Here is a 24,087-nt window from a genome sequence, read left to right on the forward strand (position 1 = left end):
CTGTTTTTATATATAGTCTATATAGCAAAAACTGAGAATGTAAGCAGGAAAATTTTTAGCTCACCCACCCGCTCCCCAGGATAAATCTTCTTTTTGCTTGGGACTCGTATAATCTGCCGATTTTTGGTCTTTTTATAATGTTAACCTCCGGGAATTTGGGCTCCCACAAATAAATTCCTGTGAAATTATGAATAAATTACAGAAAAACTTATGTAGTAATACTTACTGTATTTTAAGTGGCTTTTTTTAAATCCAGCAAGAAACAGAGATGCAATGATTAGAATCAGATACAGTTATGACACAATCCATTCATATTTCAGGAACAGTTGCCAAAATTGGCTAATTCAAAAATGTTCGGTCTTAAATTACGCACAGCTCACTTGAAGACACTAATGAAACTGATTTGTTTCGTCTTTTTTTCAGAATAAGGCGAAATTTAAAATGTCTGAGCTAGTTCCTGATCTGCAGAGTGAATGAATGAACTTTATTTCCCACTAAAAGACATGGGGTCACTTGTGGATTAATCGAAAATAAAAACAACCGCACAGGCATATTTAATAATAATAATAATGTATTTATAACCCACTTTTATACAAAACAAGCGGATTAAATTATGCTAAAAAGGAAGAAAAATCAAATACACAGATACATAGATAACTTAAACCTTTATCACAGACAAAAACACACGGATAATATTATGGTTTGGGCCTAGGGGCACAAAGGTATGTCTTGTTAAATTAGCACTAAGCAACTCAAACGATTGAATAATATCGGTAGCACCATACTTCTCAATAATACGTGTATTACGATATGAAGTGGGAAGGTACAGTAACAATATGCAATATCTAAAGTAAGCAATATGGATCTGGCGCAAATCATTCTTATTCAATAACGAATACATTCCACTTAAAAACAAGACAGAATGGTCATGATATGTGGAATACATTACAAACAATTCGTCGTAACGAACTGTAAGTAAGGAGCGACCCGGCTCAATAGTAACCGGAACTCTAAATAACAGAATTTTGGTACCAATAGATTCATCAAAAGAATCGAATTTTTTGCTGATTTCAAATATATAAATTTCATCAAGTTTAGTCCTACCCATCAAAAGTTACGCGCCTGAGATAATTTGCCTGATTTTCGAAAAAAGAGGGAAACACCCTTTAAAAGTCATAGCACCTTAATGAAAATCACACCATCAGATTCAGCGTATTCAGAGAACCCTAATGGAGAGGTTTCAAGCTCCTATCTGCAAAAATGAGGAATTTTGTATTTTTTGCCAGAAGAAAGATCACGGATGGGTGTTTATTTGTTTGTTTGTTGTTTTTTTTTCCCGGGGGTGATCATATCGACCCAGTGGTCCTAGAATTTCACAGGAGGGCTCATTCAAGCAGAAATTATAAGTTCTAGTGTCCTTTTTAAGTGACCAAAAAAAGGAGGGCAACTAGGCCCCCTCCTACGCTCATTTTTTCCCCAAAGTTACACGATCAAAATTTTGAGATAGCCATTTTGTTCAGCATGGGCAAAAAATATATTGACTATGTCTTTGAGGATGACTTAATTCCCCACAATCCCCTCGGGAAGGGCTGCAAGTTATGAGCTTTGCCCAATGTTTTCGTATAGTATTGGTTATTGGGAAGCATACAGACGTTTTCAGGGGTGATTTTTGCTGGTAGTGGGTGGGGGGGTCAGGGGTTACGTGGAGGGATCTTTCCATGGAAGAACTTTTCATGGGGGAAGGGACATTCCTATGAAGGGGGCCCCAGATTTCCCAGGATTATTTAAAAAAACGATCAGAAATTAAATTAAAAAAAAACAATTTTTTCAACTGAAAGTAAGGAGCAACATTAAAACTCAAAACGAACAGAGATTATTACGTATATAATTGGCTTTGCCCCCTTGTCAATACCTCACTCTTTACGCTAGTTTTTTTTAGTACTTTCATACGAGCTATTTATTCTAATTAACGGCCTTTGTGATTAACGGGTCATATTCAAAGAATTGGAACCAAATTCAAACTTTAGCGTAAAGAGCGAGGTATTGACTAGGGGGCGAACCCCCTGATATACATATTAAAAATATATGAATATAGAAGTTCGTTACGGAAGTTAACTCGTAAGTTACGTATATTTATTACTAATAAAAACGTTCATAACTAAAATTAAACAACTTTCTAGAAAGCCATTTAACCAAAAAAAGTAAAATCATTATGAAAATTTCGTTTTGATTATTCATGTACGGTGAGCCAAAATCAAAACCTGCATTAATTCGAGTTTCCAGGTTTTACATGAGTAAAGCAGTATGCTCATCACGTTGCTGTTGAAGAGTCTCATTTTGAGACTTAATGAGAATTTTGGAGATTTCCATATTGATGAAAGCCGATTCAAGGTAGTCTGTTCCATCCCATTTCTAGTCTGGACCTCTTTAGACTTTAGCCATATTGTCTCTCTCTTCAACTATAATGCCAAGGTATTGAAAGCATGATACTTGCTCGACTCTTTCACCCTTATGTAGGATCTCGAGAGGTTGATCGCTGCAAACAGCCATACATTTCTTCTTTTTTGCGTTAACGTGTAGTCCCACTTTTTCGGCTCGGTCTGTTTCACGGTTAAAGAATTCTTGTAGGCTAGCCTTGTCTTCATCTAGGAGGGTTAGGTCAGCAAATTCTATATCTGACAGTTGTTTTGAGTTGCTAAGTCTCACTCCTTTGCCGTTAGCATTTCGGAGGATGAAGTCAATGACAATGATGAACAAGAGACGAGACAGCACGCATCCCTGATTAACCCCCGAAGTGATTTTGAACTTTCTTGTGTCACCAGTACTGGTACGAAAGCAGCATTCTGTTTCTTCGTACACGGCCATGATCAGATTTACTATTTTCTCTGGTAATCCATGGTGGGATAAAATCTTCTAAAGGGTTTCTCGATCGATTGAATCGAATGCTTTTTCGAAGTCTATGAATAAGATCAGCAATTTCCTCCTCCGTTCATTGCTCTCTTCTGTTTTCAGGTTTGGTCGATCTGATTGATGATTCTATTTAGCAGTATCAGAATGAACAACTTAGCAGTTACAGATGAAAGGGAGATACTTCTCCAGTTTCCACAGGACTTGGCATCTCCTTTCTTAAATAGTTTTACTATAATGCCTTTGCTCCAATCTTTGGGAACTCTTTCCGTTGCATAGACGGTTCTGAAAAGGGCGAGCCGAATTGTCGTACATATGCCCAATGAAACTTTTATCATTTCAGCAGCGATGCCATCAGCACCAGGTGGCTTGCCATTTTTCAACTTCTTGGCGGCACTTAAGATCTCAGTGGGAGAGATTGGATCTAGGGTAATGCCTAAATCAAATAATGGAACTCCTGGGATTTGGGGTGTCTGAGGCGGTCTAGGTCGATTAAGCATGTTCTCGAAATGTTTTGCCCAGCGTTCCTTAATCTGCTCTTCAGAAGTTATGAGGTTTCCTTTTACTTTCGCTCACTGGACCTTCGGCAGTTTTTGCACGCCCCACAATGTCATTCGTTATCTTGTAGACGAGTCTTGAGTCACCTTTCTTGGCAGCTTCCTCTGCTTGTTCAGCTGTGGCTTCGATGAATTTACGTTTGTCAATTCGTGTCTGCTTCTTGACTTTCTTGTGCTTCTGAAGGTACAGCACTGAGAGGCGAGCTTGGTGATCACCTTGCGCGCTATTCATCTGTCTCTTTAAGGTGGTGCCTTCAGCTATGGTCTTCCATGTTTCATCGGAAATCCATCTCTCTTTAGGTCTTTTTCGGACGCCTAGGATCTCTTTCGCAGATGCTGCATAGGCAGACGAGAGTGCCGTCCATATCGATTCAATGCTTCCTGCGTCTTTGCTGTTGTGACTTCCCAGTACTTCAAAGCGATTTTTGAGAGAGAAGCAAAACTTTCTCTTCGTTCAGCTTGTCCACATCCAATATCGTCTGAGTATGTCTCCTTCGTTTCTGTGCTCTAAGTTTGATCTGGACCTTGGCTACAACTAGTTCATGGTCTGAACCTAAGTCAGCACTTCTCATGGTACATCTAAGAGACTTCTTCTTCGAGCTTTACTGCAAAGAATATGATCGATCTGATTTTGGGTTCTGTGGTCTGGGGATGTCCAAGTCTATTTGTGAATGTTCTTATGTGGAAGTAACGTTCCATCGATCAACAGCCCGTGTTCAATAGCAAGATCGATCAATAGGGAGCCGTTTTCATTCAGGTTACCGACGCCATGTCTCCCGATAAAGCTGGGCTCATTTTCTGTGTCATCACCAACTTTGGCATTAAAGTCTCCTAGAATACACATGATATCATGCCGAGGGGCAGCTCTTATCACGTCTTTCAATGTACGGTAAAATTCATCTTTGATATCGCGGTCTGCGTCATTTGTCGGCGTATAGACTGAAACGAGTGTCATTTTCACTAGTGCGTCATTCGAACCAGTGTGATTTCCCCAAACAAACAAAAAACCAATAGACAAAAATATTGCAGAGTATTCCGCAGTTCATTTCCCGTTAAATTCTTTTGGAGCTTCTCTAATCTTTTCTGCACAATAAGATAGCCCCTTTCATTTTATGTAGGTGGAAAAAAGTTTTTTTGACTCATTTCCGGGCCCCTAGCCCCTCCCCTCACAGCAAACTGTTGATGATCTTTTTGACTGAGAATATAATCTCCGAAAGCTCCACACCACTGGACTCCCAAGATCAAACATACCCCCGTTTTTTCCACTATAGAATCTATTTATAAATGATTGACAGTTCGCATAATTTAGGGCTTTCATTCCAGGGCTCTTGGGGCCATGTCATCCTTGGATGAAATTTAATTGATATTTTCAACAATTCTGAACAAAATTACTACCTCGAACTGTTGATCAGATGTCCAAAGGAGTTGCAGAAGACCTGATACCAAAAAAGGTTCTAAGACAGAGTTGGCTGCTCTCCAATCACTTTTGAGTTTTAAAAAGGCACTAGAACTCTCAATTTCTGATTTCATGAGCATCCTTCGAAGTTTCTACGACACTGAGGGGGAGGGGGTAAGGAGTAGGCAGCAGTCTTGCTATACGGAATAAACTGCTGGCTTTAGGGTATAAATATTGGTATTTATTCTCTTGTGATAATACCTGTTACTGTTTGTTTAATAGCAGAAAAGGCGGTAATGTTTGGTCTTGGTTATTCCATCAGCCAGGAGCTTCTGGGAATCGGTTGCTAGGCCAAAATAATAAAATTGTGCCAAAAGCATTCTCTGGAAACGACACACGTAGCTGTGCAAATCAAAAAACGATACGCACGTCCGCCACTTTCCATAAGCTGCTTAAGTTTTTTTCTTTTTTTAATTTTATTTAAGTAGAATTTTGACCGAAACGTTTGTTTTGACCACAACTACTTTACTTTGACCCTATATCATGGTTGCAGCGGTAGCTGCAACCTAGTAAAGAGCGAACAACAGCCCATAGTAACCAAAAGTTAAAAAACGTGTTTAGAAAAAAACGCCATCTGACACTGATTCAGGAATGGTAACTATTATTTCCTTTCGTATTAAAAATAAAAGTCTATTGCGAAAAAAATTTATGATGACTTCGAAAAAAACCTGAAACCCCTCGAAAATGGCACCACATCAAAATGGAAAGTGTACCATTGGAATCAGCATAGTCGAAAACCATGTTCAGAGTAATTACAGTCCCCAACCTTGAGCAACAAGGAAAATCACTCTTTTGCATGGATAGCACTAATGTGTCTCTCGTTTTTTTTTTTTCCAGAACTAGCGGTTAACCAGAACATCAAAGAGAGATGCTTAATGGTTCATTCAAAAGCTTTTTCTCACATCTACGTGCTTTTCATAAAATCATAAAATCTGCAAGTGCCATATGGCACAAAAATGGCACATTCTCTGCCATTTCTCAAGGGGTGGGGCTAGCGGGCTACAAAAACATCGTAGACAGATGTTTAGTAGCTCACATAAAATATATGTCTCATATCTACGTTTTCTTCATGGATTCCACCCCCTGAAAGTGCCAAAATGGCACTAAAAATGGCACTATTGATGCCATGTCTCAAGTGGAAAAGCTACGGGCTAGTGGGCTGCTAGAACTTCTTAGAGAGATGTTTACAGGCTGATTTGAAAGCTATTGATCATATCTACATGCTTTTAATCAGTTTTGCCATCCGTATGTGCCAAAAAGCACAAAAAATGACACTTCTGGTGCCATATCTCAAGTGGAAAAGCTGGGACTAGTGGGCTACCAGTACTTTTTAGAGTGACGTTTAATGGCTCAGTTGAAAGCTATTGCTCATACCTACGTGATGTTTATCAATTCTACCATCCGTAAGTGTGATATAGCACTAAAAACAATACTTTCATGTCACTTCCTAAGTAGAAAAGCTTGGAAGCATAAAACGAAATCATCATTGTAATAATTATGGTCCAAAACCCGTAACTCGAGGCTTGCAAGAACACCTCTCGTATGTTCCTCCTCCAAGCCCCCTTAATAAGCTACGCAATTAAGGTACAAACACTAATGCATCAAATCATATTATTCGAGGCGTGGTTCTGTTGGTAAAGCGTTCGACCTCGAAATAGATTGTTTTGTGTTCAATTTCTGCTTGGGTGTTTTGTTTTTTTTTAATGTGGTTTTCTGCCTTTTATACGATCATTTTCAGATAATTTCACTGTTTTTATAAATGTGATACACTCATTTTTTAAAAGCATGTTCCAGGAAGGTATTTGGTCAAGCATTTCGATTCAAAAGGGAAGATAGGTCATCCATTTCATGGTTTGCAACGACATTCTGAGTAGATCTCAAAATTCATACCCCAACGAATGGCGTAATTTTGTCAATTTTGTCAATCCTGTGGAGAAGGGGGGCAAAGTTGGAGTCAGTTTTCCCAAATCAAGTGAAGATGACAGTATAAAACTGAAAAACTAGCCGTATAGTAATAAAAAAGGTAAAGATGTACTAAAGAAGACTGACCTGTTTCAGTGGATGCTTGAATAATGCAGGCTTATCTTGGTATTGACACCATTTTTGGAGAAACTAAATTTCAGCTGGGAGGGGGGCAAACAGGGGTCTGGAGGAACACTGAGGTCTGGGAGGGGAAGTTGCCTCCTCTGCCCCATAGTAAATTACGCCCCGGAACCCAACCCCTTGTCACTAAGTGGCTGGAGATATGTAGACATGTGGTTCTGGAACCACTCAAAGTTGTATATTAAAAGAAGGATTACTTATTGTTATACTTACTTATTCAAATTATTTACTTGCCAATTCCACCGTAATATTCTCTCCATACGTAAGATTGTGCATCCAAAGTGGAGGAAAGACAAATGAAATACTTCTATAGGAGAATTCAGGTAATTCTTCCCAAAATGTTTGAAATGAAAAAAACTTAATTTGTAATGCAATTTATCATACCTACACAAGAAATGACCTTTATTTGAAATTTACAATCACTTCTGAGTAATGAGTGGCTTTTTATTTAGGGACAGGTCAAATAAATCCCTAAGCCTAAAGGTACATTTCTGTTGCGCTACCAATGTTTTCCGCAAGTATGTCGATATACAAACCAGTCCGCTCAGTTAATCTTTTGTGTCGAAGCTACTCGCCTGGATATAATTTCTTAAACGTGACTAAATTTAATGTTTTTAAACAAAGAATTAAAGATCTATTTCTTCTTTTTTAATTTTTTTTTAAAAATAAACGACACTATGTTTTGATTTTTTTTTTCGCTCTAAACTTCCTTTTTCTTTCAATTCTTGTACGGCTTCTTAGCTCAGCTCCTTGATAAGGGTTGAGGTGTCTTATCTCCCCTAGATTGGAGGTGATTAAAGATTATATAAAACAGTTTTCAACTGAAACTAAGAACTTCCCAGCCTATCTAACATATATCAATAAAACTAATGCAAATAAATCAACTGGTGATATTTCTCTCTGTTTTTAGGACTGCAGAAAACTAGCGCTTTACTGAAAACACAAAAGCCAAGTATAAAAACAATACTACTGATTTAGGAGTCAAAAGTAAATACGTATCCTCACAACAAAAAACTAATCTATAACGCTTTTCATAGTCCTACAGGAGCTGTGGTATCAGTAGCTTTCAGTACACAATTAAAATTATCTTAAAAACTTATAAGTTTAACCTTAAAAAAAATAAGTTCAAAGTCATTACACAGCATATAAAATAATGGATTGATTTATCAGGTAACATCTTGGTCTCACCTAGTATTACTCGAAATGAAGAACATATCAACCGTAATATGAACTCTGGAAATCCAGTTATTTCTCACTATAAAACGGAGGAATTTAAGTTGTGACACAAATTATAAAGCGAGTGTGTAGTCCTAATACTAATCAGGTTCCTTAACTTCGAACTTATCTACAAAATACTCATTAAATTTCCGTTTCAGATCCCAAATGACAGTCAATCATTGAACTGAGCTCATTGTAAAAAAGTGATGCCAAATTAAACAAACAAAATAAATAAATCAAAAATATAAAAATGCTTTACTTTTATACTCTTAAAAGTGTGCTTAAAAGGTTTACTTTTACCGTACCAAAAATCCTATATTGTTTATGTTTTCAGCAAAGCGCTAGTTTTCTGTAATCCTACAAACATAGGGAATATCACCAGTTTATATATTTGCATTAGTTTTATTGATATAGGTTAGATAGGCTGTGAAGTAATAATTTTTGTTCGTTTTAAGTTTCAACTTCGCTCTTTACTTACTACTACTACTAACAACTCATCGCAGCACCAAGCCGCCTGAGGCCGACACAGCTACGCACGCTCCTCCTCCACCCCAATCTATTCAAAGCCTCCCTTTTTACACCCGCCGACGAAGTTCCCATTTTCTTTAAATCTTTCTTTATGACGTCCTGCCACCCCAGACGAGGACGACCTGCTTTCCGTTTAGCCCTAGACGGTTGACCGAAAAGAACAATCTTCGGCAATCTGTCATCCTTCATCCGCACAACACGCCCTAGCCACCTCAACCTTTCTTTCATTATAGGCCTAGAGAGCGGTATTGAACCACATTTTTCGAATAGCCTATTGTTTGAAATACGGTCAGTCAGCCGAGTACCCAAAACAATCCTTAAGCAATTTCTCTGGAAAACATCTAGCAAATCTTAAATTCGCTTTTCGGAGCGCCCATGCTTCAGAGCCATATTTGACCACTGTCATCACTGTAGCTTTTAAGATTCTAATCTTGGTTTGCAGACTTATCTTCCTATTCTTTCAGACTTTTTTTAACTGTGAAAAAACACCCTGAGCCTTGGCTATTCTATTTTTAACATCTTCACTGCTCCTACCATCTTTACTAATAATACTGCCAAGGTAAGTGAAGCTGCCCACCTGATCAATCTTTTCATTACCCAACATCACCATTTCATCTTCGCTTATTTCTAGCCTTAGTGACTTAGTCTTCCTAACATTAATTTTCAAACCAATTCTAGCACCATGAACTCGCAAAACATCTAAAAGTACATTCATTCTGCTCAAACTTTCATCTAGGATGCTTAAATCATCAGAAGAATCCAAGTCCAGGAGACTTTTTCCTCCCCATTTGATTCCGTGGTATCCCATTGTCTTTCCTGTGCTTCTTAAAAAAAAGTCCATAAAAATAATCCATACACAGGTAGATAGAACAAAGCACTGCTTATCTCATGATTTATTAAAAAAACAGCTGCTAACCTCATTTCATACCTTAACCGCAGCAGTGTTATTCTCGTACATAGCACTAATCACTTTAATGTATTTGTCTGGTATACCATACAAGGATAAAACCTTTACTAAAGCTCCTCTATCAACAGAATCGAACGCTTGCTCATAATCTATAAAACTGAGGACCAAAGGTGTTTGAAAACTTAGGCACTTCTCAATTATTAACCTAAGAGTGAAAATTTGGTCAACACATCCTCTACCTTACTTCACTCGGAAAAACTATTTTTTTAAAATTAATTAAGCTAGGAGGCATACTTAGGCCATCGCAATTCCCGAAATACATGGTATCAGCATGTTCGGAACTACCATTTCCAAAAGTCAGAGCTTGTGCACCATAATGTTTTTTACAAATCGTTATTTGACAACTTTGGCCTCCACACTACAATGGTGCATAGGCTGGGTAGTTGGGTACTTTATATCGGTTACTGCTCACTGTGTTACGCTTCCAGCAAGTCATATCGGTTACATACACCTGATCAGCACCTAATTAATCAACTTTTTAGACGGGTAAATGATACAAATTATCTTTCACTTAAATTACCTCAAAACCGAGTGTCTAAGACTAATATGAATCAACAGAACAAAGAATAGATTAAATAAAAAAAAATTCAACTAAAAGTAAGAAGCACCATTAAAACGGACAGAATTTATTCCGAATATTAAGGGGGCTGCCCCTTCATCGACCCTCGCTCTTTACGCTGAAGTCCTAAAGTTCTTTAAGAATACTTCTCATTCAAATTCAACGGCCCTTGGATTTGACCTAGCTTTCTTAAAGAATTGTGAAAAAAAGACGATTTTAGTAGGAAGCTATCATGAGCTCCGGAACGAACACCTTGTTGTCATCTACAATTGAGTCTAACGCCGAAGGGACATAATTTATTCAAGGATTATCGATCTACGAACGGGTCAATGACCCCTTTTTTCAAGATCGATTTATTTGTTGTTTTCTAGTGTATTGACTCCGGGACGAAGTTTGCAAATGCGCATTGACGGTGGGGAATTTATTGATCTAGGACAAGTGATTTTCCGAGAACTTGATTGCGTAACCGACTAGGACAAGTGAATTTCCGAGAAATTGATTGCACAATCGCTAGGGAGAGGATTTCCGAGAAATTGATTGCGTAATCGACTAGGACAAGTGGATTTCTGAGAAATTAATTACATAATCGATGGGGAATGTATTGATCTAGGACAAGAGGAGGAAAGTGGATTTCCGAGAAATTGATTGCGTAACCGACTAGGACAAGTGAATTTCCTAGAACTTGATTTACATAATCGGTGGGGAGAATGTATTGATCCAATAACGGGAAACATGATCACATGACTCCTTCTAGGCCAATCAGAGGGCCGGAAATATTAGCGGGAGAGGATTGCAGAGAATATAAGGAAAGGATTTTTGCTATAGTTTTTATTAGTCTGTGAATAGAATTCACTAAGTTTTTAGTTAGCCGTGTGATAATATGAGTGAACAAGTTGAGTTAGAAATATCCTTTTATTGCAACTGTTCTATTTGTAAAGAACATTTTCATGATTTTGAACATTCTCATATACCTACTGCATGTTTAGACAGCATAGATGTAGAGATAGATGAGAAGAATCTAGAGGAAATGAGAAGAAAACCATACGTGATATGGAGAGAAATTTATATCGATTGCAAGTAAACTCACATAAAAGAAGGTTCGATATGATAGAGAAGGAAGATCAAAAGAAGAGACCGGGAAAAGATATCTCAAAATATAGTGTAAAAGACAGCAGTGAAAACCCAATGAAAAATGTGTATAAAGCAAGATATAACTCTGAATATTATGATGAATATGTTCTAAGAGAAGAGAAAAAGTGGCCCTTTAAGAGATAACATAAGAGGTTATTCTATGGAATGGATTTTAAACAACGAAAACCGTGGTGGAAGAGTTCTCATATATCATTTAACGATAAATCTAATTATTGATATGCATAATGAGTTTTATATTGTAATCATACAATAAATTTGTTTGTACCATTTTAATTTTCTCATACTAGATATGTATAGAGTACGGATACCATCAGAGACTTCTGTGCATGAATAGTTCAGTTTGATTAGATCACTCCATAGAGTGCTATCAGTCCACAGCCAAGTTTTCTATCAAAGATAACACAAAATAATTCATTTTTCTAATCTTTATTCTTTTGAAATATCAATATTTATGATGCTTTTTAAATCAACAATATCCGATTCTATTATCTGATTATCATCATCACCATCTTCTATTATTACTATATTGCATACAGAGGGGTGGGAATACATTCAATTTCATCTTCATTTATTGATGTATCAATCAAAGAGATGGGTATGTCCTCAAATAAATCGCCGTGTACTTTTATTGATGATAAACCTGGTGCCAACCATTCGTCATACTCTATGAAAAGTCGCCCCGAAGGTCCCCTCCGTACCAGATCCTCTGACGTATACAACAGACCATCCTCCTTATAATGTACTTCAAGCAAATCGTCAGTAGCATCAATGGCTGTAGTAGTACAGAGAAGAACCTCCTCATCAACTGAGAGCTCCCACCCGAGCCATACATCCTACAAAGATTGAGAACACTATGATTAAAAATTTCTCTTAGAAATAATATTTTTCATCAGTGATAACACTTTTTCTGTTCAAACTAGCAAGTTTAGTTAGGTTAAAAATACCAAATTTTCCACTTCAGTTCAGATTTTTCTCAAAGAGATGAAAAATTTTAAATAATGTTCCAAATTTTTCATTGAAGATAGAAAAGTTCAAGTTCTCTTCTGAATTTAAACCAAATTGGAAATCACGATGAACATTTTAGATTTTAAGAAAGTGAGGAGACGAGAAAGCATAGCCTTTTCAATTTTTTCATAGAAGATAGAAAAGTTCAAGTTCTCTTCGGAATTTAAACCAAATTAAAAATCATGAAGAAAATTTTTAGATTTTAAGAAAGTAAGGAGACGAGAAAGCATAGCCTTTTCAAAAATCTGACTAAATACTAATAAAATTGATAGTGATCGATAATTGGCTAGTTCATTTCCTGTGCTTTAGAAATATTTAAAAAAGATTTTAAAATATAATTTTAGAACATTTTAGTGTGGGAGGAAGGGGGATTTCAAACACATCTTCCCACGACATAACGTGTCCTCTGAAGTCGATTCTGATGTTTTTAGCGCTCTATTTATTAACGCATTAGAAATATTTAAAAAAGCTTCTAAAGTAAAATTTTGGAAAATTTGATTTTGGGGGGAAGGGGGATTTCAAACACATATTTCCAAGACATAACGTGTCCTCTGAAGTCGATTCTGATGTTTTTAGCACTCTATCTATTAACGCTTCAGAAATATTTAAAAAAGCTTCTAAAGTAGAATTTTGGGAAATTTTGAATTTGGGGGGAAGAGAGATTTCAAAAACATCTTCCCATGACATTACGTGTCCTCTAAAGTTAATTCTGATATTTGTAGCACTATATCTATTAACACTTTAGAAATATTTAAAAAAGCTTCTAAAGTAGAATTTTGGGATTTTTTTTTATTTTCCGGAAATCTAGACCCACTGAAATTTTCCCTGAAGATTTCCTCTGAAACATCTCCACATAAAAATTAAGCTGACAGAGAAAAAGTAAGACAAATAAAAATTATTTCATATAGGAAAACTGTCATCTATGTTGAAGAAAGTGGCTCCAAATTTTGATCTGACGACTTCAGGTAAAAAGGGGTATTGAAAGGGGCTAGTTGCCCTCCATTCTTTTTGGTCACTTAAAAAGGACAAAATAACTTTTAATTTCCGTTTGAATGCATCATCTTCTGATCTTTAGATAATTAGTTCGATACTGTCACCCCTGGGAAAAACAAAAAAGGAGCTTTAGGAGGGGTCCCCCTCCCCCATTTTTCAAAATCAGGGAAATTTTCTCATGCTTATATCTTTGATGGATGACACTAAACTTGATGAACCTTATATATTTTGAATATGTAATAACTGAATTCTTTTTATTTACATATTGATATTAGAATTATATTTTTTAGAGTTTCAGTTCTACTGAGTCAAGTCAATCATTATTTACAGTTCGTTACTTCCAACTGTTTGAAAACCGAAAAGGTAAAGTATTTTTTTCTAATTTTTTTCCATAAAAAATACTATGTTAACAGAAAATGAACGTAGCTAAATGTTAAAAACTGTTTCCACAAAATCAATTTTTCAAAAAATAAAGAGCTCCATTAAACCAAAAAATGAGCAGACAAAGTCAAAACAATCTTCCCAACGTAAGCCTACTATAAATCACAATCAATAAAATGATAAAACCCAAAACGAACTGAAATTACAATTAATAACCGAGTTAAACCCAAAACAAGCAGAAATTAACACGAGTAGGGTAGACAACCCCATATGCCTTCTCATGACCAGAACATAATTTACACTTTATTGAAAAAAATACATTTTAAATGTTTTAACTTTTTTAATTATATTAAATAAAAACAAAACTATTGAGACTATAAGGAGGGGCAGTTCCCCTAAAATACAGAATAATTACTGTATGTTTTTAATTTCTATATTGATCATTTCTTACAGTTGAAAAAAGGCAGTTGTTTTTAAAACTTAGATGTTCAGAAATGGAGTCCTAAAATAATTTAAACTTAAAACGGTGTCTGATTAAAGTTTAGGCTTCTGATCTTTCTTTATTTACAAACCAGGCAAAAGAAGAGAATAATAACATTTTTTAAAATAAATGAGATATTTCGTTCAAACTTTGTTAAATTTTTATAACTTCTCTTTATATTTCCTTCAATTTGTTTAAAAATAAATTAAAATTAAATGAGACATGATGACTCATGCTAATGAGGCATCTTTTAAATAAATGATACATTTCGTTAAAAAAAAATTTCATTTTTATAACTTCCCATTATATTTCATTCAATAGTTTAAAATTAGTTAAAACTAAACGAGACATGCATTTAGCTCATAAGCAGTTAAATTATATTTTTGAGCCATAAAAAAGAAACATATAAGGATACAATTCAATCATCTCCTCCCAACAACGAATTCTTTGAGGAAATTCAGAGAAAATTTTATTACTTATTTCGGTTTTAGAGTATTATCTAGTGAAAAAGATGTTCAGGTTTACGTTTCTTCTTGAGTAACATAGATGGTTATGATCTGTTTATCCAAATTTTAGAAAACAAATGAAAAATCGGTACTGTGGGTTTTGAAATCAGGATTTACGCTATTATTCCGAAAATTTATGCAAGACACAGAAATTTCACTAAGGTTTTCAAAGAGATAATATAAAGTTGCATTGGTACTAAAAGTTATTTGTTTTCTAAAAAGTTTGACTTTGAAACTAGTTCTTTTTATGTAAATGAAATATGAGGAATTAGCCAAACTAAATTTAGAAATAGAAAGTCACAGAAAAGATTCAGTTTCCGGAAAACCAAGTCAGCTTCAATTCTTAGAAAATTAGTATCTGGCTATCATCGCTATACAAAAATTCTATCATGTCATAAAAAGGTATTTAAACTTATATTGAGACATGATGTCGCATGGTAATGAGACATCGTTTAAAATAAATGAGACATTTCGTTAAAAAAAATTTTGATTTTTATAACTTCTCATTATATTTCATTCAATTGTTTAAAATTAATTAAAACTAAACGAGACATGCATTTAGCTCATAAACAGTTGAATTATATTTTTTGAGCCGTAAAAAAGAAGCATATGAGGTGACAATTCAATCATCTCCTCTCAACAATGAAATCCTTGAGAAAATTCAAAGAAAATTCAAAGAAAATTTTATATTTATTTCGGCTTTATAGTATTATCTAGTAAAAAAGATGTTCAGGTTTACGTCTCTTCTTGAGTAACATAGATGGTTATGATCTGTTTATCCAAGTTTTAGAAAACAAATGAAAAATTGGTACTGTGGGTTAGGAAATCAGGATATACGCTATTATTCCGAAAATTTATGCGAGACACAGAAATTTCACTAAGGTTTTCAAAGAGATAATATAAAGTTGCATTGGTACTAAAAGTTATAAGTTTTCTATAAAGTTTGACTTTGAAACTAGTTCATTTTACTTAAATGAAATATGAGGAATTAGCCGAACCGAATTTAGAAATAGGAAGTCATTTGGCTATCATCGCTACACAAAAATTCTACCACGTCTTAAAAAGCTATTTAAACTTACATTGAGATATGATGTCTCATGCTAATGAGACATCTTTTAAAATAAATGAGACATTTCGTTAAGAAATTTTTTAAATTTTTATAACTTCCCATTATATTTCATTCAATAGTTTAAAATTAGTTAAAACTAAACGAGACATGCATTTAGCTCATAAGCAGTAAAATTATATTTTTGAGCCGTAAAAAAGAAACATATAAGGAGACAATTCAATCATCTCCCCCCCCCCAACAACGAATTTTTTGAGAAAATTCAGAGAAAATTCAAAGAAAATTTATCACTTATTTCGGTTTTAGAGTATTATCTAGTGAAAAAGATTTTTAAGTTATGAAATTTATACATAAAGCCGGTAAAAGTTGGGAATAAATAGGTTAGGTTGTATGACATGTTTTTCAGAAATAAAGTTCTATCTACTGTTCACGACGGATAATTAACCTATTAAATGATATTGAGAAAAATATATAATTTATGCGTGAGAGGACCCCCTCCCCCCCCCCCCTCCTCCCACGTCACCTTTTTCTAAAATCGTCTAATCAAGTGGCTCGCCCCTTAACCTAGTATAAGTTAACCTAGAAATTTTAGGTAACCTAACCTAACTATTCCCAACTTTTACCGGCTTTATGTATAAATTTCATAACTTAAAAACCTTTCCCCAGGGGCTGAAGGGGGGCTATTTTATCTCTAAAGACATAGTTATTGTGCCTTTCAACAATGCTGAAGAAAAAAATCCACCTCTAAATTGATTAGATGATTTTGGAAAAAGGTGACGTGGGAGGAGGGGGAGGGAGGGGGTCCTCTCACGCATAAATTATATTTTTTTCTCAATATCATTTAATAGGTTAATTATCCGTCGTGAACAATAGATAGAACTTTACAACCTAACTATTTCATACAACCTAACTATTTCCAACTTTTACCGGCTTTATATATAAATTTCATAACTTAAAAACCTTTCCCCAGGGGCTGAAGGGGGGCCATTTTATTTCTAAAGACATAGTTATTGTGCCTTTCAACTATGCTGAAGAAAAAATCCATCTCTAAATTGATTAGACGATTTTGGAAAAAGGTGACGTAAGAGTAGGGGTGGGGGGGAGGGAGGGGAGGGAGGGAGGGGGTCCTCTCACGCATAAATTATATTTTTTCTCAATATAATTTAATAGGTTAATTATCCGTCGTGAACAATAGATAGAACTTTATTTCTGAAAAACAAGTCATCCAATGGCGTAATGTTATTAATTTTCAATGTGATATTAGATTGCTTCTTTTTCTAAATGTCTTTTTAATGCGTTATCAGATTTGATATAACTGATTCATTGAGTGTGACTAGGCCCCCGGGGGGTAGTGACTTTTCAGAGGATTTTTTCATAGTAGGATGTACTAAAAGATCCAAAATGTATTTTAAGATTCAATTATTTGAAGTTTTCCTAGAGATCTTTCAAACCTATCTGGATGGTAGTGCTCCTAGTTCCCCCTGCATTGACACATTAATAATTGAATAAATAATAGGTAATAATCAACTATAAAATTAGCGAAAATGACAGTATAAAGGAGGAAAATCTGAAACTGTGACATTTCAGAGAAGAATTAAATATCTAAATGATGACATATGTCTATTTCTGCTCAAAAACTCTACCAAGGGGGTTAAATGATGAATGGGGGACAGTGTCTCTTCTAGATTCCTCTCCCTAATGATTTTCGTAATAATTAACCGTTATTACTGTTTATTATTAGATGTTTGACGGTTTTAACTCCATTGCAGATTGAAATAAAGATAGAAATAAAGTGATGAATACCTCAAATGAAGTCGTCGATTCTTCAATGGCTGATGTAAGTTTAAATAGCTTTTTAAGACATGATAGAATTTTTGTATAGCGATGATAGACAGATGTTAGTTTTCTAAGAATAAAAGCTGACTTGGTTTTCCGAAAATTGAATCTTTTCTGTGACTTTCTATTTCTAAATTCGGTTTGGCTAATTCCTCATATTTCATTTAAGTAAAATGAACTAGTTTCAAAATCAAACTTCTTAGAAAACAAATAACTTTTAGTACCAATGCAACTTTATATTATCTCTTTGAAAACCTTAGTGAAATTTCCGTGTCTTGCATAAATTTTCGGAATAATAGCGTAAATCCTGATTTCAAAATCCACAGTACAGATTTTTCATTTGTTTTCTAAAATTTGGAAAAATATATAATAACCTTCTATGTTACTCAAGAAGAAACGTAAACCTGAACATCTTTTTCACTAAATAATACTCTAAAACCGAAATAAGTAATAAATTTTCTTTGAATTTTCTTTGAATTTCCTCAAAAAATTCATTGTTGAGAGGAGATGATTGAATTGTCTCCTTATATGTTCCTTTTTTACGGCTCAAAAAATATAATTCTACTGTTTATGAGCTAAATGCATGTCTCGTTTAGTTTTAATTAATTTTAAACAATTGAATGAAATATAATGAGAAGTTATAAAAATTTAACAAATTTCTTAACGAAATGCCTCATTTATTTTAAACGATGTCTCATTACCATGAGACATCATGTCTCAATGTAAGTTTAAATAGCTTTTTATGACATGATAGAATTTTTGTATAGCGATAATAGCCAGATATTAATTTTCTAAGAATTGAAGCTGACTTGGTTTTCCGGAAACTGAATCTTTTCTGTGACTTTCTATTTCTAAATTCGGTTTGGCTAATTCCTCATATTTCATTTAAATAAAATGAACTAGTTTCAAAGTCAAACTTTTTAGAAAACAAATAACTTTTAGTACCAATGCAACTTTATATTATCTCTTTGAAAACCTGAGAGAAATTTCCGGGTCTCGCATAAATTTTCGGAATAATAGCGTATATCCAGATTTCATAATCCACAGTACCAATTTTTCATTTGTTTTCTAAAACTTGGAAAAATATATAATAACCTTCTATGTTGCTCAAGAAGAAACGTAAACCTGAACATCTTTTTCACTAAATAATACTCTAAAACCGAAATAAGTAATAAATTTTCTTTGAATTTTCTTTGAATTTCCTCAAAGAATTCGTTGTTGGGAGGAGATGATTGAATTGTCACCTCATATGCTTCTTTTTTACGGCTCAAAAAATATAATTTAACTGTTTATGAGCTAAATGCATGTCTCGTTTAGTTTTAATTAATTTTAAACAATTGAATGAAATATAATGGAAAGTTATAAAAATTTAACAAATTTCTTAACGAAATGTCTCATTTATATTAAACGATGTCTCATTACCATGAGTCATCATGTCTCATTTAATTTTCATTTATTTTTAAACAAATTGAAGGAAATATAAAGAGTAGTTTTAAAAATTTAAAAAAGTTTGAACGAAATATCTCATTTATTTTAAAAGATGTGTCATTGTTCTCTTCTTTTGCCCGGTTTGTCAATAAAGAAAGATCAGAAGCCTAAACTTTAATCAGACACCGTTTTAAGTTTAAATTATTTTAGGACTCCATTTCTGAACATCTAAGTTTTAAAAACAACTGCCTTTTTTCAACTGTAAGAAATGATCAATATAGAAATTAAAAACATACAGTAATTATTCTGTATTTTAGGGGAACTGCCCCTCCTTATAGTCTCAATAGTTTTGTTTTTATTTAATATAATTAAAAAAGTTAAAACATTTAAAATGTATTTTGTTTTCAGTAAAGTGTAAATTATGTTCTGGTCATGAGAAGGCATATGGGGTTGTCTACCCTACTCATGTTAATTTCTGCTTGTTTTGGGTTTAACTCGGTTATTAATTGTAATTTCAGTTCGTTTTGGGTTTTATCATTTTATTGATTGTGATTTATGGTAGGCTTACGCTTGGAAGATTATTTTCACTTTGTCTGCTCATTTTTTGGTTTAATGGAGCTCTTTATTTTTTGAAAAATTGATTTTGTGGAAACAGTTTTTAACATTTAGCTACGTTCATTTTCTGTTAACATAGTCGTTTTTATGGAAAAAAATTAGAAAAAAATACTTTACCTTTTCGGTTTTCAAACAGTTGGAAGTAACGAACTGTAAGTAATGATTGACTCGGCTCAGTAGAACCGAAACTCTAAAAAATATAATTTTAATATTCATATGTAAATAAAAAGAATTGAGTTATTATATATTCAAAATATATAAGGTTCATCAAGTTTAGTGTCATCCATCAAAGATATAAGCATGAGAAAATTTCCCCTCCTAAAGCTCCTTTTTCGTTTTCCCAGGGGTGACAGTATCGAACTAATTATCTAAAGATCAGAAGATGATGTATTCAAACGGAAATTAAAAGTTATTGTGTCCTTTTTAAGTGACCAAAAAGAAAGGAGGGCAACTAGCCCTGTCAATACCCCTTTTTACCTGAAGTCGTCAGATCAAAATTTGGAGCCACTTTCTTCAACATAGATGACAGATTTCCTATATGAAATAATTTTTATTTGTCTTACTTTTTCTCTGTCAGCTTAATTTTTATGTGGAGATGTTTCAGGGGAAATCTTCAGGGAAAATTTCAGTGGGTCTAGATTAACAGAAAATAAAAAAAAATCCCAAAATTCTACTTTAGAAGCTTTTTTAAATATTTCTAAAGCGTTAATAGATATAGTGCTACCAATATCAGAATCAACTTTAGAGGACACGTTAGGTCATGGGAAGATGTTTTTGAAATCACTCTTCCCCCCAAACTCAAAATTTCCCAAAATTCTACTTTAGAAGGTTTTTTGAATATTTCTAAAGCGTTAATAGATAGAGTGCTAAAAATATCAGAGTCGACTTTAGAGGACACGTTATGTCATGGGAAGATGTGTTTGAAATCCCCCTTCCCCCAAAAATTAAATTTTCCAAAATTCTACTTTAGAAGCTTTTTTTAAATATTTCTAATGCGTTAATAGATAGAGCGCTAAAAACATCAGAATCGACTTCAGAGGACATGTTATGTCGTGGGAAGATGTGTTTGAAATCCCCCTTCCCCCCAAACTCAAATTTTCTAAAATTCTATTTTAGAAGCTTTTTTAAATATTTCTAAGGCACAGGAAAGGATCCAGCCAATTTTCGATCACTTTCAGTTTTATTAGTATTTAGTAAAATATTTGAAAAGGCTATGCTTTCTCGTCTCCTTGCTTTCTTAAAATCTAAAAATTTTCTTCATGATTTTTAATTTGGTTTAAATTCCGAAGAGAACTTGAACTTTTCTATCTTCTATGAAAAAATTGAAAAGGCTATGCTTTCTCGTCTCCTCACTTTCTTAAAATCTAAAAATTTTCATCGTGATTTCCAATTTGGTTTAAATTCAGAAGAGAACTTGAACTTTTCTATTTCAATGAAAAATTTGGAACATTATTTAAATTTTTTCATCTCTTTGAGAAAAATTTTAACTGAAGTGGAAAATTTGGTATTTTTAACCACGCCAAACTTGATAGTTCTAGCAGAAAGTGTTATTACTAATGAAAAATAGTATTTCTAAGGGAACTATTTGATCATATTGTTATTAATTTTTTTAGAATGTATGGCTTGGTTGGGACCTCTCAGTTGATGAGGAAGCTCTTCTCTGTACTATTACAACCACTGATGTTACTGACAATTTGCTTGAAGTACATTATACGGAAGATGGTCGGTTATATACGTCGGAGGATCTGATACGGAGAGGGCCTTCGGGGCGACTTTTAACAGAGGTTGACGAATGGTTGGCTCCAAGTTTATCGTCAATACAAATACGCGACGATTTATTTGAGGACATACCCATCTCTTTGATTGATACATCAATAAATGAAGATGAAATTGAATGTATTCCCACCCCTCTGTATGCAATATAGTAATACTAGAAGATGGTGATGATGATAATCAGATAATAGAATCGGATATTGTTGATTTAAAAAGCATTGTAAATATTGATATTTCAAAAGAATAAATATTAGAATAATGAATTATTTTGTGTTATCTTTGATAGGAAACTTGGCTGTAGACTGATAGCACTCTATGGAGTGATCTAATCAAACTGAACTATTCATACACAGAAGTCTCTGATGGTATCCGTACTCTATACATATCTAGTATGAGAAAATTAAAAAAGTACAAACAAATTTATTGTATGATCAAAATATAAAACTCATTATGCATATCAATAATTAGATTTATCGTTAAATGATATATGATAACTCTTCCACCACGGTTTTCGTTGTTTAAAATCCATTCCGTAGAATAACCTCTTATGTTATCTCTTAAAGGGCTACTTTTTCTCTTCTCTTAGAACATATTCATCATAATATTCAGAGTTATATCTTGCTTTATACACATTTTTCATTGGGTTTTCACTGCTGTCTTTTACACTATATTTTGAGATATCTTTTCCCGGTCTCTTCTTTTGATCTTCCTTTTCTATCATATCAAACCTTCTTTTATGTGAGTTTACTTGCAATCGATATAAATTTCTCTCCATATCACGTATGGTTTTTCTTCTCATCACCTCTAGATTCTTCTCATCTATCTCTACATCTATGCTGTCTAAACATGCAGAATGTTCAAAATCATGAAAATGTCCTTCACAAATAGAACAGTTGCAATAAAAGGATATTTCTAACTCAACTTGTTCACTCATGTTATCACACTGTTAACTAAAAACTTAGTGAATTCTATTCACAGACTAATAAAAACTATAGCAAAAATCCTTTCCTTATATTCTCTGCAATCCTCTCCCGCTAATATTTCCGGCCCTCTGATTGGCTTAGAAGGAGTCACGTGATCATGTTTCCCGTTATCGGATCAATTCATTCTCCCCACCGATTACGCAATCAAGTTCTAGGAAATTCACTTGTCCTAGTCGATTACGCAATCAATTTCTCGGAAATCCATTTCCTCCTCTTGTCCTAGATCAATTCATTCCCCATCGATTATGTAATTAATTTCTCAGAAATCCAATTGTCCTAGTCGATTACGCAATCAATTTCTCGGAAATCCTCTCCCTAGCGATTATGCAATCAATTTGTCGGAAATTCACTTGTCCTAGTCGGTTACGCAATCAAGTTCTCGGAAATTCACTTGTCCTAGATCAATACATTCCCCACCGTCAATGTGCATGTGCAAACTTCGTCCCAGAGTCAATACACTTGAAAACAACAAATAAATTGACCTTGAAAAAAGGGGTCATTGACCCGTTCGTAGATCGATAATCCTTGAATATATTATGTCCCGTCGGCGTTAGATTCAATTGTAGATGGCAGCACATGTGTTCGTTCCGGAGCTCATGATAGCTTTCTACTGATTTTTAGCGTAAAGACCGAGGGTTCAGGAGGAGGCAGCCCCCTTTATAAACAAAATAATTTCCGTTTGTTTTAAGTTTTAATGTTACTCCTTACTTTCAGTTGAAAAAAAAATTGTTTTTATTTAATTTTTGACCGTTTTCGAATCATGCCAAGAACTCCCCTTCCTCCCCCCCCCCCCCGTATATAATTCCGTCTGGAAAGTTCCTTCGAAGATTTTCTTCTGGAAAATTCTCTCCACGGAAAATTTCTCCCCCTCCAGGAAGTTTCGCCCAAAAGATTTCCTTAGATTTTTCAATAACAAAAACTATATATGAACAATGGGCAAATTCCGTAGCTTAAGGAGCTTTTAGGTAATATACAAGTAAATATTTTAGGACTTTTTAAATTTGTCTTCAGAATTTTATAGGGTCTCCTTTTGAGTGGATCTAACTGTAGTCTCATGTCCTACTTTGGGCCACTGACCCAGTCCTGAAGATTCCCTATACCTAGTTCAGTAACTTTCCGAGATGATTTCAGGATATGTCTTAGACTTATACGCTGGTTTGTATTTACTATTGATCTGGCGGGGGAAAAAAATATCAAGGGCTGATTACAACTGCTAGTAATAACAACCTATTGCGGGACCAAGTCCCTTGTGGTGTAACACAGCAACGCACGGTCTTCCTGAACTTCCTCTACCATTCATTAACCAAACTCCAGAGCAATATCGTGATGTTTATTAGGCTACAGTTTCCTTGAAGTCATCCTGTAGCGCTATTTGTAGCCACGGTTCTGGTAGGAAAACTCGAGGAAGGTCCATCCCGACGCCCTTTTGAGGCTTTGCTGGTAGTATCTCCCTTTTGGGCAGTGGCGCAACTTCGTCAGAATCCTGGGAGGGCGGGGGGGGCAAAGTCAGAGCCAATTTTCCCAAATCAAGTGAAAATAAAAAAAACGAACCAAATAGTACCATATGGGCAAA

At 34.5% G+C, this 24,087-nt stretch overlaps 1 protein-coding gene across 4 annotated transcripts in view; it reads right to left on the reverse strand.

Moving 5' to 3' along the window:
- The window catches only part of LOC148944615 (protein FAM107B), an 86,196-nt gene that overhangs the window by 17,352 nt on the left and 44,757 nt on the right, over positions 1 to 24,087 (reverse strand). The window contains exon 1 of one of the 4 annotated variants that reach the window (XM_089100051.1): positions 227 to 381. The exons of the other annotated variants lie outside the window; for them this stretch is intronic. The gene's annotated coding sequence lies outside the window, so the exon portion shown is untranslated. Of the gene's footprint in view, positions 1 to 226; positions 382 to 24,087 lie in introns of those variants that run through there. 4 annotated transcript variants of the gene reach the window in all.

This window comes from Artemia sp. Qi Xiang Cuo, chromosome 14, assembly GCF_049724085.1.
Source record: "Artemia sp. Qi Xiang Cuo chromosome 14, ASM4972408v1, whole genome shotgun sequence".
NCBI lineage: Eukaryota > Metazoa > Arthropoda > Branchiopoda > Anostraca > Artemiidae > Artemia > Artemia sp. Qi Xiang Cuo.